Source organism: Podarcis erhardii (genome assembly GCF_964252035.2).
Source record: "Podarcis erhardii genome assembly, chromosome: 4".
Taxonomy (NCBI): Eukaryota; Metazoa; Chordata; class Lepidosauria; order Squamata; family Lacertidae; genus Podarcis; species Podarcis erhardii.
Window position 1 is genome coordinate 17,962,880 of NC_138508.1, and position 16,380 is coordinate 17,979,259.

At 49.7% G+C, this 16,380-nt stretch overlaps 1 protein-coding gene across 2 annotated transcripts in view; it reads right to left on the minus strand.

Annotated features, from left to right (window-relative positions):
• SMCO4 (single-pass membrane protein with coiled-coil domains 4) overlaps nt 1-15,589 on the minus strand; it is a 55,013-nt gene extending 39,424 nt beyond the window's left edge. Inside the window, exon 1 of one of the 2 annotated variants that reach the window (XM_081860877.1) lies at nt 15,492-15,589. The gene's annotated coding sequence lies outside the window, so the exon portion shown is untranslated. Of the gene's footprint in view, nt 1-15,325; nt 15,470-15,491 lie in introns of those variants that run through there. The other variant, XM_081860876.1, reaches the window with a different exon arrangement.
• Between the last annotated feature and the right edge of the window lie 791 nt (nt 15,590-16,380).

The following is a 16,380-nucleotide window of genomic DNA, read 5'->3' on the forward strand; positions in this document are numbered from 1 at the left end:
CTGAGCAGGCAGCTCGGTTCAAGGGCGGCTCGTGGGCCGGTTAAATGACCCCCGTGGGCCACTTATGGCCCATGGGCCTTAGGTTGCCTACTCCTGGTCTAGTTGCCATTTGGGGGCTAGATGTCTTGAAAGTCTTGTTTTTCAAATGATGGACCGACTGTGATTGATTCTAAGTGAAACATCTGGCTGGTTCAGAGGACTAACTTGAGGTAGGTTAAGAGCTTTGAGAACTTAAAGAAGAAAAGTCACTTGACCCAGGGACAGTCCACATATAGATTGGCCTATTCCGACCTCTTTTTCTTAATGGTGACTGCTCCTGCTGAGGCTGCACAGAAAAAGCATTCTGGTTCCAGAAATTCATCCCCACTGGGCAGATAAAACAGAACTGATAGATTTATACAGGATGGGAGTATTAGTGTGTGAAAACAGTCCAGATCCAATGATCCCTAGCCATGCGCCACCAAATGGTGGTGATGTGGGGCACAGCATCTTCACTTGGTCACAAGTAGAGTGGTACCTCCGGTTGCAGGCAGGATCCGTTCCGGAGCTCCGGTCAGATCCCGAGGTTTTCGCAACCAGAAATGCCTGTTCTGCACATGTGTGCAGCACAGAACAGCACTTCTGCGCATGTGGCAAAACCTGGAAAAATACTTCCAGGTTTGCTGCGTGCGTATCCCGAAGGATACGTAACCAGAGCTGCTCGTAAGTAGAGGTACCACTGTAGTCAAAAGGCAGGTGCAAAATATGCCTGGTGCCCGCTGACAGCATCCAGAATCTGCTAAAAAAAATCTAAAGAAGAATACAATGGTACCTCGGGTTAAGAACTTAATTCGTTCCGGAGGTCCGTTCTTAACCTGAAACTGTTCTTAACCTGAAGCACCACTTTAGCTAATGGGGCCTCCTGCTGTCGCTGCGCCGCCGGAGCACAATTTCTGTTCTCATCCTGAAGCAAAGTTCTTAACCTGAGGTACTTATTGAGCAACTCATGCAATCAGAGAGTTCTTGTCATTTGAACCTGCTGGTTTGGTTCCTACCCAGTGCCGGATTTACCGTATTCTTCTCTCTATAAGACGCACCAGACCACAAGACGTACCTAGTTTTTGGAGGAGGAAAACAAGAAAAAAAATATTCTGAATCTCAGAAGCCAGAACAGCAAGAGGGATCGCTGCACAGTGAAAGCTGCAATCCCTCTTGCTGTTCTGGCTTCTGAGATAGCTGCGCAGCCTGCATTCACTCCATAAGACGCACACACATTTCCCCTTATTTTTAAGGAGGGAAAAAGTGCGTCTTAGAGAGCAAAAAATATGGTACGTTTATACGTACTAAACAAGCTATAGCTTAGGGCCCCACTCTCTTGGGGGCCCCCAAAAAATTTAAAGGGGAAAAAATCTGGACGTACATTTCCAAAATATAAGATAAAAAACAAATTACTTTGAGAAAATACATATTTTGTTATGTGCAAATGGCTTTAGATACCTATTAGGTCCATAAATTAGCATATATTCCACACAAAAAACAGTGACAATTTGTTGTTGACAAAGGACAGCTGGAGATATAAAGGGCCCCATTACCTTCAGTAGCATAGGGCCTCATCAAACCTAAATCAGGCCCTGTTCCTACCCATGACAGAAAACAAGACTTGCTCCACCTTCTGAGCCAGGCTTTCACATATATGAGAAACACTATCTTCTGACCTCTTCACCAGACTAAACATCCCCAATGCTCCTCATGGAACTCCCATCTCCCAATTCATCACCAACTATGTCAAACTCTCCTCAACATGTTCCAGTGCGCCAATATTTTTATGAAACAGCAGCACCCAGAAGAGGGGGCAATACCCCAGGCGGCAGGTGGTTCTAACAAACCATAATTAAGACTAGACACGACTTAGGGTTTCATCCAAACCCTAAACGGCAGGAAGTGGAAGCTTCCAATTTCCTCCTTGAGGCCAGGTCAGCACAGAAGCTGAAGGGGCACTTCTGATTTCATAGAATTGTAGAGTTGGAAGGGGTACCTTGAGTCATCTAGTCTGACCCCCTGCAAGGCATGAATCTTCGGTAGATGCAAAAATCCACAGTAGGTTTACCAAGAAGAGGATGTATATCTGTATGCGCACAAAATATGTGCACCAGCTCTGCCTAAGTTTAAGTTAGACCATTGGCCCACAGATCCCAGAGCTACTTACACGAACAGATAGTGGCTATTCAAGGTCTCAGGCTGCAATGTTTTCCAGCCTTGTTGCTTGGGATCTCACCACAAATGTTAAAGCATTTCCCTTAAGGCTTTTTTGCAAAACGCACCCACACCCACACGCCCCGTGTACTTTGCTTAAACCTGCCACAGAATTTATCCCTCCTCCCTGCCAGTCTCTGATAATCTTATCCGTTTAGAAAGAAACTTTTTAAGCCTGCAAATTAAGGATTTATTTGATAATTCCATGCAGCTGGTTCTATGAAGTTTGTTAGCAGAAGGGGGGAGGGGCAGAGAGGAATTGTAGACTTTGGCTCAGTGCAGAATGGAGTTTGATGGGCCAATGGTCTGAAAAAGCATAAGGCAGCTTCCTGGTGTTGTTCTAAGGGCAACTAAAATGATAGAAAGATTGGAGCGTCTTCCCTAAGGGAAAGACTGTAAAGCATCTGTGAGCTTTTAAGGGGGAGGTTTGGGGGGGTGCGTCCAAAAGGAGATATGGCAAAGATCTATAAGATTAACAATGGCATTGAACGCAGGAATTATTTCTCCCTTCTCTAACCGTAAAAAATTGGTTCACTCATTGAAGCTGGTCAACAATGGACTCGGGACTTAATGGATGACTTTCACATTACAGATAGGGGACCTATGGCACTCACTGCCACAAGATGCAGTTGGTGGTCTCCCTGACAACTCTTGGCACCCTTAAACTACAGTTCCCAGCATTCCTAGGGGAGAAGCCCCAACTTTCCAAAGTATATAATGCAGACGGGACCCGGAAACTTGCCATTTGTTCCTCTGCCTGTAGATTCTGATGGCTCTCCTGCGATCGTTTCTTGCTATAGGCATGATGACAGCCATCGAGAGGCTAATTTATTTCCAAAATAACTCATAAACTCAAGCCAGCCTGGAAGCCCTCAGCGCTGCAGGCAACCGCAACAGCTCTCGGCACAATTGGTTTTGGCACTGCATCCCAGAACAGCACGCAAGGAGCTCCGTGACGTGCCGAGGGAAATGTTCTTGCGCAGAGAGGAATGATTGAATCTAAACAAATAGGGAGACCCATGGGAGGGGGGATTGCCAGACGCTTTTACCCAGAAACTGCTAGGCACCGCATGCTGGACAGTCCCCACTCAGAGAGTTTACAATCCACGCTAAACAGAAGGCAGGGGAGAGGAGTTAAGGATTAACAAAATGTGTTAAGCAGATGGCTACGGAGATGCGGGCGAGCTGCAGATGGCTGAAACACAGCCTCGCCGAAGAACTGGGCCAAGTTGGTCTTAATTAACTTATCTAATTTGCTACGGTAGCGACGGTCATTGGTCTTGATGTTTCGTTTTTTAAGGAAGCCATGTGGCTCATGCTTGATTTGTCTATCAGCGGCTACAGGCCAAGAAATCTGAACAGAGCGTGTGCCCTGTTTCGCCAAGATCCTGCCTGGCTACTGTGAGAACAGGATTCTGGAGAATGTGGGCCACCGGCATGATCCAGCACAGAACTCTACTTATGTTCTAAAGTGAAGCAGTATCCACCAGCCACTTCGGATATCTCATAGAGACATCTCTTTCCTTGACCCACAAGACTCGCTTCTGTCACTGATGCTTTGATAATACTGTTCGTGTTTGGATCTCTGCTTTTCTCCAGCATCATCTCCAGAACTAATTTCAAGGGGGGTTGCAGGGGGAAGATGGGGGGAAAGCCCCCATTGCACAAGCAAAAGTCCTTGTGCAGGGGTTCCACTGTCCTTAGTGAGGGATTCAACTGATGCACAAAGCTAAGAGGCCCACCTGTTGTCCTGCCCACTAGGGCCTCTGGCCATGCCCATCTATGACATGTAGCCTCTAGAAGATAGATAGAGAAACGTTATTCGCATTAGCCAATGGCCATAGCAACACAAAACAAGCAATACAGTGGTGCCCCGCAAGACGAACGCCTCGCAAGACGGAAAACCCGCTAGACGAAAGGGTTTTCCGTTTTGGAGGCGCTTCGCAAGACGAATTTCCCTATGGGCTTGCTTCGCAAGACGACAGCCCATGGGGAAATCTCCAGGACAGTGGGGAAGCGCAGCTCGTCTTCCCCGCTGTCCTCGGACCTCCTCCGAAGCCTGGCGGCGGGACGGGGACACCTCCTCCCGCCGCCGGGCTTCGGAAGGATGCCCCGATGCCGGGCGGCGAGGCGGGAACGCCTCCCCCCGCCGCCCGGCATCGGAACGATGTCCCGAAGCCGAGTGGCGGGGCGGGAAAGTCTCCCCCCGCCGCCCGGCATCGGAACGATGTCCCGAAGCCGAGCGGCGGGGCGGGAACGCCTCCCCCCGCCGCCCGGCTTCGGGGCGGGAAAGCCTCCCCCCGCCGCCCGGCTTCGGGGCGGGAAAGCCTCCCCCCGCTGCCCGGCTTCGGGGCAGGAACGCCTCCCCCCGCCGCCCGGCTTCGGGGCATCGTCCCGATGCCGGGCGGCGGGGCGAGAAAGCCTCCCCCCGAAGCCGGGCGGCGGGGCCGCGAAGCCTGGGCGCGCTGGCAACTCTCCGCAAGGAGCGCTCCCGCTGCTTGCGGAGAGGTCCGCGAAGCCTGTCCTGGACCTCTTCTGAAGGCAGGCGGGGGGCAAAAGTCTTTGTCCCCCCTGCTTGCCTTCCCAGGGGCTTTTAAATCGCCCGGACAGCGGAGAAGTCCTCCGCTGTCCCGGGCGATTTTAAAATGCCGCCCGCCAGAAGAGGTCGGGGGAAGGCGCTTTCCATAAGAACGCATTAATTGATTTTCAATGCATTCCTATGGAAAACCGTGCATCGCAAGACGAAAAACTCGCAAGACGAAGAGACTTGCGGAACGAATTAATTTCGTCTTGCGAGGCACCACTGTATATACAAATAAAATATATACAAATAAAAAAGACAGCAGTGGGTAAAAAGGGCAATCAAATGACCAAAGTTGTAGTTCAGATAAAGTAAAGGTAAAGGGACCCCTGACCATTAGGTCTAGTCATGATGACCGACTCTGGGGTTGCAGCGCTCATCTCGCTTTATTGGCCAAGGGAGCCGGCGTACAGCTTCCAGGTCATGTGGCCAGCATAACTAAGCCGCTTCTGGAGAACCAGAGCAGCGCATGGAAACACCGTTTACTTTCCCACTGGAGCGGTACCTATTTATCTACTTGCACTGGTGTGCTTTCAAACTGCTAGGTTGGCAGGAGCAGGGACCGAGCAATGGGAGCTAACCCCGTCACGGGGATTCGAACCGCCGACCTTCTGATCTGCAAGTCCTAGGCTCTGTGGTTTAACCCACAGCGCCACCCGCGTCCCTTAATCTCACTGCACCCTCAATAAACCTAGCAACCTTTGCTGTTGTCTGATCCTTTTGATCTGATAAAAGAAAGAACAATGTGGCCTCAGATGGTAAGTAAGAGTGGGGTAATGATCTCATGTGAGGTAATGTGAGGGCGATCTGGCTGCGACATCTGTCACCCCATTGATCACCAGGGTTGATTCGGCTGATCTGGCTGGCTAGGCGGGTGTCTCCTTCCTCCCTCACCGCTCCGTGTGCATCCCTCCCAAAGCTGCGCGCTCGGTGGAAGAGGACGACCATCCCAGATAGAAGGAGTAGCCTCTAGAAGGTTGCCCACAAGGGAATGCAGCCCTCAGCCTGGAAAATGGTTCCCGTGTTTTAATGGCACTCACCACCTGAGTTTGCTGATAGGACTGTCTCAGACTGGCTGGACACAGAGTTATGTTGGGAGGAAACCTCCAAGGGAAGAAGGTTCAGATCCTGGGAAGTGGTGGTGGGGTGATGATGAGTGGTCAGAGGGAGAAGGCTGGAGAGTGGAGGTGTCAGGAGCTGAAGAGGTAACGGGGTTTAGTGAGCAGGAAGAGGCTGTGGCAGAGGGCAGTGCAGAATCAGAGGTAGAAAAGGAAGCAGAAGAGGAGGGAGGCCAAGAGGCAGAGATGGGTCCGGCTGGTGAAGAAGACAGGGTGTCTCCCCTTCCTGCTGTAACCAACTCCCCTCCCACCTGGTCTCACAGAACCAGAAGAGGCATGAAGCGAAAGGAGCAAAGGCATCAGCAATACAGTGGTACCTCGGGTTACAGACACTTCAGGTTACAGACTCCGCTAACCCAGAAATATTACCTCAGATTAAGAACTTTGCTTCAGGATGAGAATAGAAATCGTGCTCCGGCGGTGCGGCGGCAGCAGGAGGCCCCATTAGCTAAAGTGGCGCTTCAGGTTAAGAACAGTTTCAGGTTAAAAACGGACCTCCGAAATGAATTAAGTACTTAACCCGAGGTACCACTGTATCATCAGCAGGGAAGCCAAAATGCATCGGAACAGGACTTTGGGTTTGGAGCTTGGCTACCAAATGGTGGTGTGCAGGGCAATCCTGACATCTCCACTGGCTGGAGTTGCCTGCCTGGGGATGCTTGGATCTAGGCCGTTTTCACACACTAGCAGCACATCCTGCAGAATTCTACCCGTGATATCTTACTGGCACAATCAGAACAAATTTCAGGAACTAAAACGTCATATTGAAAAATATGACTTCCGAGCCGTCTGGCCCCAAAACGGCAACTAGACATTCTGTTTTGGCCACTGCAACCCTGGTTTAAGGAGCCATTTGGCGCCTACACCTGAGTTTCTAACGCTGAACACACTTCTTTGCTGCAACGCCTGCCGCCCTTTTGTAGATACAGAGCCCAGAAGAATGAGCTCAGCAACTCCAATACGGCAACTACAGAAGCACAGGTATTGTCCTTATCTGGGATGCCTACAGCAAAGGGGAGACTGCACTTCATTGCGTCTACCTGAGCACAGCACCTCATTTGCATGCCTCTTTCATCTAGGGGCAAGAAGATCCCATTTCGCCGTCTCAGATCCTGACGCATGACAAACACATCCAGGTATGTTCCCGCCAGCAAGCCTTGAGTGTTTGGAAAAGTAATTACATTGCTTAGCCCACATCTTGTTTTGCTCATTCCACCACAATAACAGTCCTTGCATTTCCAAGCACACACAAGCAGCGCCCGACTAAGTGACTGGAAGGGTAGATCAGGCACATTCCACTTACGCCTTCCCTCTCCGATGCTTCAGTAACACACTGCGGTCCAAAGGCAACAGAAGCACAAGGCTAGGCTGGTTAGAGCTACTCCGTTTCTAGTAAAGAAAAAAATTGGGTTCCTGAAATTCATTCCGATAAAACATTGCAGGCAGAATTCCACAGGATGTGGGATTAGTTGCAACCTGGCGCCCAACATCTCCATCATCTGGAGGTTCATGTGTACCAAGATCCTTGGATCTTGACTGTTGCAAGTTGCCTACAGCCAGGTACAAAAGGTGCCAGGCTAATTTCCAACACTGAATTCAGCCTATGGGAACCTTCTGGCGGCTCCATCGCTGCGAGAAGTGAGGTTACAGGGAACCGGGCAGAGGGCCTTCTCGGTAGTGGCATCCGCCCTGTGGATTGCCCTCTGGGTCAAGGAGATAAACGATTATTAGGACCTTCCGTAGACATCTGTATCAGGAGGTTTATAATGGTTGATATTTTACTGTGGTTTTATAATTTGTTGGGAGCAGCCCAGAGTGGCTGGGGCTACCCAGTCAGATGAGCAGCATATAAATAATGTATATTATTATTATTATTATTATTATTATTATTATTATTATTCAGGCTGTGCATGTGTTGTCATACACCTGGCAGTCAATGCTAGACAGCTGCTGCATTCAACTTGATGGGCCGCAAGTTGTGTAAGTCAAATCCTATGCCACTATGTAACCCAAGTAGACCAAATCATATTTCCTTTTCAGATCTAAAGCACTGAGCCACATCTTTCAAGTTTATGAGTTCAAAGAGACAGTTAATCTCCCGGATAGTATCAACCTACAGTTCAAACGAAGCATCCAACAACAGATGGAATTGGCACTACCGACAATATCACTCCTTCAGACATTAAAAGCCGCAGAGACTCGTGTTCACCTAACAGGCCGGATGTTTTGCGATGGGCTTTTGGCACAACTAAAGTATTATTGGGGCGCGTGGGAAGTGTTATTATTATTAAGGAAGTGTGTGATTTACAAAAAGAAAAAAGATGGGCTCTGTCAAACTCGGAATATTTTTTAAAAGGAGGGAAAGTTGTAAATTAAACTTGGCTCAATAAACAATTCACATCTGTGCCCCCTTCGAACTGCCAAACCGTGCCTAGAAACTCAACCAAAGCTGCACTGCTCACATTCAGAGTGGATTATCCTGCCAATTATTAGGGTTCTCCTTTTAATAATCTCCCGACATTCTTTAGTAGGCTGTTTTAATATGAGCCTTCTGATCCCCACCCCCACCCCCCTTTTCCTTTTCAATTACAACAATTCTGGCGGTTTAGGACATTTAATTCTTAAAGCCTAACAATGGAGCTCTCTTTTTCTTTCCCAAGTACGCCCGGCTTAATCTCTTCAAAGCACTTAAGAACTATTTTCGGACGACGGCAACTGTACCGCCAAACAGCTAAAGAGCAGATCTACGCACGCTTGCTAGATTAGCAACCTCATCTTAAGCAACGGGTCTGGAACGCAGGATGCTATCTTAGACAGAGTTGGACCTTAATCCATCTGGCTCAGTACCGTCCACACTGAGTGGAAGTGACCCTCCTGGGTTTCAGGCAAAGGGACATTCCCAGCCACAGCTGAAGAGGCTAAGGAATGAGCCTGGGTCCTTCTGCTTGCAAGAAAAATGCTTTGCCACCAATGTTCTCCAACATCTAGAAGTTCTCCAACATCTTCACCAATCTGGGGCTCTCCGGTTGCCTTTTTAGACTACAATCCCCATGCTGGGTGGGCCTGATGAGAGGTGTAGTCCAAAACAGATGGAAGAACTCACTGCCCCCTTGGCCATGAGGTGTCTACATTTTTTTCTCCCTTGAAAATTACAAAGTGCTGAAACAGGAAGTTGGAAGAGTGACCCTCTTCCCCACTTCCTTTTACAACTCTATGTGCTTTCCAAGGCTCAGGTTAATTCTACAGGATCTTATACTCAGAGCTCTTGAAAAAACAAAGGGAGCACGTACACATATTCTCTGTTTTTTTTTGGCGGGGAGAGGGGAGAGAAGTGAACAAAGCGGGTGGTCCCCACAAACCTTAAATGTTTGGAAACCCCTGAAGCTCTGAGCACAATGGGCCAATGATCTGACTCCGTTGCAATGTTCAAAATGCAATTACAGTGGTACCTCGGGTGACATACGCTTCAGGTTACATACGCTTCAGGTTACACACTCTGCTAACCCAGAAATAGTGCTTCAGGTTAAGAACTTTGCTTCAGGATGTGGAAAACTCAAGATCTACCCACACTGGAAGAGTGGCAGATGCAGCTGATGGACTATATGCAACTGGCCGAGATGACTGGCAGAATCCGAGACCTGGGAGAAGAGAAGATTGAGGAAGACTGGAAGAAATTTAAGATGTATCTACAAAAACATTGTAATTTGGTTGAATGTTAAGAAGGATGCTAGATTATAAAAAATTGGCCACCACTAAATTAGATTTAAATTTGATGATAAGTGAGACTAAAGAAAATATAAAATTTTTTGGAAGAATTGCTAGATTATATTTGAATGAGTGGACACGAGATTGTAAACAAGTTGATAATTTGTTTGGAAAAATCTTTTAACGATGTAAATGGGAGCGGGAGATGCGAGGGAGTCCAAAGAAGTGATGAAACTACGTTTGTGATAGAAGTAAGATTGTTTATTATTTGTGCATTCATATTCAAAAACTTTAATAAATATTTATTTAAAAAAAAAAGAACTTTGCTTCAGGATGAGAACAGAAATTGTGCTCCGGCAGCACGGCGGCAGCAGAAGGCCCCATTAGCTAAAGTGGTGCTTCAGGTTAAGAACAGTTTCAGGTTAAGTACGGACCTCCGGAACGAATTAAGTACTTAACCTGAGGTACCACTGTACAGTGACACCTTGGTTTACAACCATAATCCATTCTGGAGGTCCGTTTGTAAACCAAAACAGCTTGTAACCCAAGGCGCGCTTTCGCCAATGGGGCCTCCAAAAAAAATGGGTTGTAATCCAAAAAAAGGGGACACATACTTCAGGGTTTGACGCAGTTGTAATCCAAAACGGTTGCAAACCAAGGTACCACTGTATGTGAAATTCTCTTCCGCTTCCAGGTCATAATTAGCTCCTTTGGATCACAATGCTTCAATAAATGTATAGAAGAAACAGAGTTCCCCTTATACCAACCACATGGGCCAACTGTGCAGCTGCCCGGGTTGCCAAATATCTACGGGTGCTGGATTCAGCAGCCAGGTAAATGTCTTTGGGAGGGTGTACCTGCCTGCCTCTTAGATTTGCCCACTCCCCCCCCCCATTCTCATTAGCAAATTGTGGGGTTTTCAATCTGTGTTAGTGACGGCAGCCAAGAATCTGAGGGTATTGTTTTCCCCACCTTCCGTAATGCGGAGCCCCACGGGGTCCTAGCCGAATGACTGAAATTAAAAAAGGAAGTGAGAAAAGAGGGTTTGATTAAATCCTGGATCATGGTTAATGTGCGGTTGTCAAGCTGCCCAGCGTCCAATAAAACCAGGGCAAGGGAGCCAAGAACCTTAGACTCACACTGGTCTTAAAGGCACCACGGCCGCATCATCAGCTCTAGAACACCGTCAATGTGGCACCCTCCAGATGTTTTGGACTACGGTTTCCATCAGCACCATCCACGGCGAGTTCAAAACATCTGGAGCAGCGATTGTAATTCCCCCGGTGACAGGCGCCCTTTGCACCTGGCTGTCGGCTGCTTGCGACCAAGCGAGGATGCCCAGTATGGCGCCTGATGTCTCCACCATTGGAGGTGTATGCCTGGAGATCCTTGGACCCAGACTGTTTCCACAGGCTAGAGCAACACAGCCTGTAGAATTCTACAGTGGTACCTCAGGTTAAGTGGTTAAGTACTTAATTCGTTCCCAAGGTCTGTACTTCAACTGAAACTGTTCTTAACCTGAAGCACCACTTTAGCTAATGGGGCCTCCTGCTACCGCTGCGCATGATTTCTGTTCTTATCTTGAAGCAAAGTTCTTAACCTGAAGCACTATTTCTGGGTTAGCAGAGTGTGTAACCTGAAAGCATATGTAACCTGAAGCGTATGTAACCCGAGGTACCACTGTATCTGTTGTATTTTATCTGCACAATCAGAACGAATTTCAGGAACCCAAATTCACCTTGAAAAACACGACTTTCTAGCCGTCTGATCCTGGCCCTGCCCTCTCGAACAAGAGGAAGCAATAGTCTGCTCCGCCTTCTGCCCTTCAGATGTTGAAAAGAGGCTGCGTCTTGGCTCCTTGGCCAGTCATTCCCAGATCTCTGAAACGCCCCTACTCATCAGCTTCCTTCCTGCTGCCAGCTCAGAGCCCTGCCTGTACTTAAAGCTTTGTAAAGTATTCGGTGCCAGGTTTACATTCTCTTTGCCTGCCTCCCACACCTTTCCCACACACAGCCTGAAAAACAGGGACCTGGAGAAGCGATGTCCCACCACACTTTCGGCAAAGGATGGGGAACTTTCGGCCTTCCAGGTGCTGATTTTTTCCCCCTTGAAGCTTGCATTTCTTTTATTGGATGCTTTAATGAAAAGCACAGTTGAAAAAGGAAGTGATACACCCTTCATCCCTGACTGTTTGGTTGGACAAGCTTAGCTGAGGCTGATGGGAGTTGTAGTTCAGCAGCACCTGGAAGGCCAAATGATCCTCACACCTGGCCAATAGGGAGAGGAGGCATTTGGAACTTCCATCATGGCTGTGCGAAGAGGGATGGGGGGGGGGCTGCTGCCACCTCCCCAAACGAAACCAGTCCCAAGCACAATGCAATACAGGTTCCCCAACTGAAAAACACAAGGTTGGTACAAAAACACAGGCGGGAGGTTAAAAATAACTCTTAGGTCATTGGGAACGCACAAATTCCCTTCTCTTTTCCTGCTGCAGGCTCCCCTCCTTCAAACCAAAATGGGGCAATGCTCAGAGAAGGGGTTGCCTTCTCTACACTGGCTCCCAGTACGTTTCCGAGCACAATTCAAAGTGTAGGTGCTGACCTTTAAAGCCCTATACGGCCTCGGACCAGTATGACTGATGGAGCGTCTTCACCCCCATCGTTCTGCCCAGACGCTGAGGTCCAGCTCTGAGGGCCTTCTGGCAGTTCCCTCCCTGAGAGAAGTGAGGTTACAGGGAACCAGACAGAGGGCCTTCTTGGTATAGGCACCCAACCTGTGGAACGCCCTCCCATCAGATGTCAAAGAGATAAACAACTACCTGACATTTAGAAGAAATTTGAAGGCAGTCCTGTTCAGGGAAGTGTTTAATGTGTGACATTTTAATGTATTTTTAATCTTTGTTGGAAGCCGTCCAGAGTGGCTGGGGAAACCCAGCCAGATTGGCAGGGTACAAATAATAAATTATTATTATTATTGTCAACATAGCACCTATGTGTCCACTAAGGCCATCCCTAATGCCCTCCTGGTACCCCCGCTCTCACCCCACCAGTTGACCAGGAAAGGTTTGAAAGTAGCATTATATTACTGCATAGGCAACAGAACATGTTGCAGCACATGTCTAGGTGTGCAAGAGAAGTGGGGTGCATCCACAACAGATTCTCCGGTGTGCAAATGTGCCCATGGGCAGAAAAAGGGTGGCAGTGCCCGGATTCAAATCCACACCACAGGAACAATACCTTCCGCACAATAAGTTGATGTAAATCAAGTCAGTGAAAGTTAAGCTGGCAGATCCAAACTCTGTTCAGCAGCGGGCTTGCTTTAGGGTGGCAGAGCCTGGCAGCGGCAAAACAAGCCTTTAAAATAGTGTTTGAGTGACACTGCCCTTTTTGCCAGCTTAAAATTATTACTACTACTACCACTACCACATCAGACTGAGTTGCCCCAGCCACTCTGGGCAGCTTCCAACGTAATATAAAAACACAACTAAACATCAAACATTAAAAACTTCCCTAAACAGGGCTACCTTCAGATGTCTTCTAAAGTCAGATAGTTGTTTATTTCCTTGACACCCGATGGGAGGGCGTTCCACTACCGAGAAGGCCCTCTGCCTCATTCCCTGTAACCCTACTTCTCACAGTGAGGGAACTGCCAGAAGGCCTTCGGAGCTGGACCTCAGTGAGGTTGGAGCTGGGGGTGGCAATGCTCCTTCAGGTATACTGGACTGAGGCCATTTAGGGCTTTGAATTGTGCTCAGTTACATACTAGCAGGCAACATAGGTCTTTCAGGACTGGCATTATATGGTCCCAGCAGCCACGCCCAGTCACCAGTCTGGCAGCCCTATTCTGGATTACTTGTAGTTTCTGAGTCACCTTCAAAGGTAGCCAGGGTTGCCAGGTCATGTGACCAAGATGAAGTGGCCTGGGATCCTGCCTAAGATCTCTCTCTGTTCCTGCCACCACCTCACATCCCCGAATGCCCCCTTTTTTCAGAGCTGGCTTAAGCTGAGCTGGGATGGGGGAAGATAAGGCCCAGCTGTGCCAGGAACTTCCTGGCTCAATCCCAAACCCACTCATCCCAGTGGATTTTGCTATAGGATTGCATCCTAAACCACAAAGCCCACTGCAAGAGTTCAGACCAGTTGCTCTTTCCCAGCATAGCCTACCTCACAGGGCTGTGGCTTGGATAAAACGCCAGGAACCAGGTGCGTTCCCTTGAGCTCCTCGGAAGAAAGGGCAGGATATAAATGCAATAAAGGAAATCATACACCTTGAGCATAATATTAACCGAAGAAATGTGTGCCTGACAAATGTCACTGTGTCCAAAGATCAAAAGCAGGCGCCATTTTCACAGCTACTGGAGCGAAAATGATAAAGCCGCCTTTGGTGTCCCACTAACCTCAACTTATTGGGCTGTTACGCTCCGACTTCTTCCCCTTTACTTATATTTCTTAGGGCCAGGCTAAATTTGATTTTAAAAGAACTACAGTTCCCAGAGTCTCATGCAGCGCTGCTATATTCATCAAGTCTCTTGTTTCAAGTTCTGCTCCCCAAAACTGCACTAAATCTTAAAGGTGCTTAGGATTTGCAACGCGACTAGGCGTAACATATGTCGCTGAACATAGCTGGGCTTACATCCGAGGAAAACATCCATGAGACGACCCTGCCTAAGCAAGGTGCAATCCTGATCTCCGCTCCCCCAAAACGCAGCTACTACTTTAAAAGGGACCGGGAAAATCGTCCCAGATATGCAACAGCGCAAAGTCCAAAACACGCTGGCGGGGGTAAAAAGGAGAGAGGGACGGCTCCTTCTTGGATCAGCAGCAAAGCGGCGTTACGTGTACGGATCCTCCTCTCTCCCTCAATCGGGGCTGGGGAAGTCCTGGCCAAGTTGCGCAGGAAGTTCCAGCCTGCACGACTCCCCATTTCGATCCACACAGCAACTCGTCTCTTGGAGACCCGCTTACTAGGGGGCTTACAAAGCCGAGCAGCTGCGCGTCTGGAAACTGACTTAAAGGGGGGGGGGGTGGAGGGAGGGACTAGTCTCCGGGTCGCGATCAGGGCAGCAACTTGATCCGCGACCCCCTTTTAACCCTCTCCTCCCCTCCACCCACCTCCCCTCCCAGCTTTAAACACGCCTCTTCCCTTTGCTTTGCAAAGTTTCCAACGGGACTCCCGCCTCTCGCCTTCCTTGCAACCCGAAAGAGGCCTCATCCCGCCCAAACACACTCAACTCTTTCTCTGCCCTCCGATTTCCACGCGTTTTGAAACCTCGCGCCACTTTTCCTGCGCCCCCTAGGCTCCCCCCTCCAAAAAAAAGGAGCTTCAATCCTACCTAACGCACGCTTTTCTTGGAAGGCTCCCCCCTCTTCGCCGGCACCGCGGAACTCCCCGCCGAGTAAACACCGGGGTGAACTCCCACGCGCGCGCCCTATGCACGAGTTCAGACGACCTTCTACTCTCGAGTAAAGCGCGCCACGTAGTCTCGGGCTACAAACCCAGGCAGCGCTTTCCTCCCCCCACCCTCCTCCCGGGGCCCGGACTTGGCCCTCCTTTGGCGCAAAGGCTTTGGGGAGGCTTGCAATCGGGTTGTTTTTACGCAGGGCGCAAAGTGCGCTGCTGGGCTCGGGGCGGCTCCTACTCGTGAGTAAGCAGCATGCACACGCGCTCCTCCCCCCCCCCCACGACTTACGCCGCCTGCGGAATCTACAGCTGGGAAAGAAAGTCCCGGGCAGGCAGCGATCGGGGCTGCGGGTGTCGGGTCTTTGGCTCCTTTTTAAATTTTGGGAGGAGGAGAGAAGAACGGAGATCGCTGCGCTCCTGCAACTTGGCCGCCCCGCCACCCCGCCTGCACTCACCACCGGCGCGCACGTGCGGGCGCTCCAGCCGCTTCCCGGCTCGGCTCAGCCCGATGGACGTGGCACAAGCGGCGGCGGCGGCGGCGGCGCAGCTCCTCCCCGGCCCAGGCGCGCAAGGCACGAGGCTCCTCCCGGCTCCGCTCGAAGCCGCAAGCGGGACGCCCTCTGCCGAGCGAGCGCCGCCTGCGCCCCCTGGCCAAGCGAGTCCAGCGCTGCGTTGAGCTGCCGCCTTGCTCTGGTCTGGCAAGCTTCGCCTCCTCCTGCTTTCCTTGTTGCTCCAAGCGCGCGATCGCCAAGTCTCTTTTACTGGAAAGCCTCCGGCGGAAAATGTGCTTGCGCTCCCCACTAAGATTTAAACTTGCAGGCGATCGATCGCGGTGTGTTAGGCAGAAGGGTATGATGATGAAGAAGAAGAAACACGCAGGGATTTTGTTTTATTTTTTTAGATTCCTGACCTGTGGCGTAGCGTGGGTTGTCAGCACCCGGGGCAAGGCAAGTCATTTGCACCCCCTAACCCGTGGATTTGCGCCCCCTAACCTAACCCCCAGATGTTGCGCCCGGTGCGGCCGGGCCCCCCCCCCCTGCACCCCCCACGCTACGCCACTGTTCCTGACCCGTCTGTGGTCTCCTCTCATCCACTGGTCTTTATTAAGGCATTTCGCGTGAAATGTTAAAGCGGAGGAATAAATTTATTTGTTTTTTGAAGTCCACCCCGCACATTTGAACACAGAACCAACTTCAAAAAGGAACCTGTGAGCAGAGGAAATCAAACGCGGGATCTAAAAATACTTCTGTTCCTTTCGAATTATTTATATCCCGCGTTTTGCCCAAGCAATCAAAGCAGCATGGCACATCCAAATAAAAATATACTAGTAACAAACATATTTAA